This window comes from Poecilia latipinna, unplaced genomic scaffold (assembly GCF_001443285.1).
Source record: "Poecilia latipinna isolate Pla-1442-1.1 unplaced genomic scaffold, P_latipinna-1.0 Scaffold2134, whole genome shotgun sequence".
Classification (NCBI taxonomy): domain Eukaryota; kingdom Metazoa; phylum Chordata; class Actinopteri; order Cyprinodontiformes; family Poeciliidae; genus Poecilia; species Poecilia latipinna.
In genome coordinates this window covers 100,071-102,571 of record NW_015114750.1, presented here as the reverse complement: position 1 = coordinate 102,571, position 2,501 = coordinate 100,071, and positions in this window count along the sequence as shown.

Sequence of the window (2,501 nt, the reverse complement as noted above, 5' to 3'; positions counted from 1 at the left end):
TCGATATATCCAAACTAAGTCAAGGATGGCATTGTTTTTATGCCATATTAGACTGATGCATTTTTACGTGCTTCAGCCCCAACACCGAGGTAATTTTCCACCACAACACGCAAACTTCCCCATTCACTCAGTGCGTTATAGTTCCACACGACATCGCTTAGGATTTGTTGCTGGGCGCGGGCGGGGGGTGTGCGTTTCTCGATTGAATTTTACCCAGAAAGCACATGGGCAAAAACCATGAGTGAAACGGTGACTGGGACTAACTAGCATATATTCCATTGAGGGAAAGTAACTATAACATATTAATTTCTCATATGTTAACATATATACTGTTTTGAAGTATAAGCTGCTACTTACAGGCATCGCTTCGAAGAATTCAACCTGGAATGCGGCGTTCATAACAGACACGTGTGTTCATCTGCTCTACCGCTAGCAAACAACCGAACTGATTAAATAACATAAAAGTCAAGCAGTTCTCTAAAAGTCCAACAGATGGCAGCAATGCGCCATGCAAAACAAAACACCCACAGTTTACAGGACACACTTCCTGCTAAAGAGCCCCCTGGTGGTTGAAGAAAAAAACACATAAACAATACAATAAATGGAAAAAAATAAAAATAAAAAATCTGAATTCTCTCTGGTATTGTTCAGGGGGCCGGACCAAATGTGGAGGCGGGCCGGCCGTAGTTTAGGGACCCCTGATTTACATGATGTTCTAAGCTACCCGTATTTATAAGAGAAGCTGTTTTCAATTACACATCTTTTCTTGTTGACAGAAATGTAATTGCATTTGAAATTGTTACTAAAATGTGCCCGCTAGTCTTTTTTTTTTTGTTTTTTGTTTGCAATCACTCATTTTGGTAACATGCTAATATATTCAGTAAAAAAAAAAACATACAGATGACATAGCTCAGGTGAAAACAATTATCAAAATAGCTTACTTGAAAAAGCACTTTAAGTAGAGTCGATACATTGTGCACATGCTAGCGTTGCAAGAAACTTGTATAGTTAGTGGACGCGTAGATGTGACTATATTGTTTGCTTTGGTTGTTTCACAAAACAGGAGATGATAAAAAAGGTACCTTCTTCCCGCTACCAGGGCAGAAGGTAGTGGGTCCTTCTTTTTCGTTTGTGCATAAGAAAACAAGAGAGTTGAACCTTTATATATATATATATATATATATATATATATATATATATATATATATATATATATATATATATATATACACACACAGAAAATCTCCATCATATCAGATCAGGAAAGGATACTGTGGCCATTTCACTTATTAATTTACTTTTTAAATTGCTCTACTTTCAAGATAAAGTGATCCTATCACAGCAATTACATGTGGTAAATTACTCTCTGATGAAAGAAAAAAAAAATATATAATGTGCATGTTTTGGCATGTTGTGAGTCGAGGGCTGAAACAAACAATTTTAACCTGTTTCAATGGAAATTGAAGGTGACTGCAGTTCCAACACACAGAAAAGACATAAACTGCCTGTTCTAATAAATTCCAGTGTATATTTTAATATCAGTGTCTCGTTCAAACTTTCTGTTCCTAGTGCCAAACTAAACTCTTACAGCAAACTACTCCATAGTTCTGCTTGTTGACTTTCTAGTACATTTCTCGTACAATTTTAACACCTATTTTTTTTAGAATGCCGTAATTTTTTTTTCCTTACTCAGTTTGTGTTTCATCTCACCTAATTATCAGGAATTGTTTGAAAGACTCTTTCAGGATGAGCACATGCCAGTGTTGGTGGACAAGTGCTATCAGTTTCAAACTTCTCCTCAGCCAAAAAGGGCATCTCTTATCAGTGTTAATTAAACTGTAATTTCATTCGTCAAATTTATCGAGAGACACAGACAAAGTGCAAAGTAATCCTTTCACATGTACACTGATGATCAGGTTTTGGACTTTTTTTGCAGTTTTCCCCCATCCCTGCAGATCCGAGTTTCTGATGGAATCAAAGCAGCATCAATCTCGCCTTTGAAGTTAAGACGGCGAGATGAAAGGAGTTCTGACCTCTCCTCCCTCCATCACCTCCTCCCTGTTCTTCTTCACCATTTCGCTCATATTTACTTCCCTTCCCTCATCAGACCCACAATTTTCCTTTTCCAGCAAGATGTCATAATTTTTCCTCCCACAATAAGGCTCGGCTTCTCCGCCTTGTGTCAGTCAGAGGTGGAAGAGATTGTTCCAGCAACAACATGGCAGTCAGACATGACTCAGAGGGAGATGTAAAGATCTACTCACTGGTCTGTAGAGCTGAAAACTGCATGAGATTTGCCTATTTTAAAATAAAGGGCGGGAAAACATATGATCCATCCTATCCACTGATCAAATATATCCAAGCTGACCCTTTGAGTCAAACTTCAGTGTATTTCTTAGATTAAGGACAACCAAATGAAATAAGTGAATTTTAAACTTAAAATGTCATGGCTAAATTTATTCTTACTAAAAACTAGATCTTGTTGACTTCATTGGTTTATT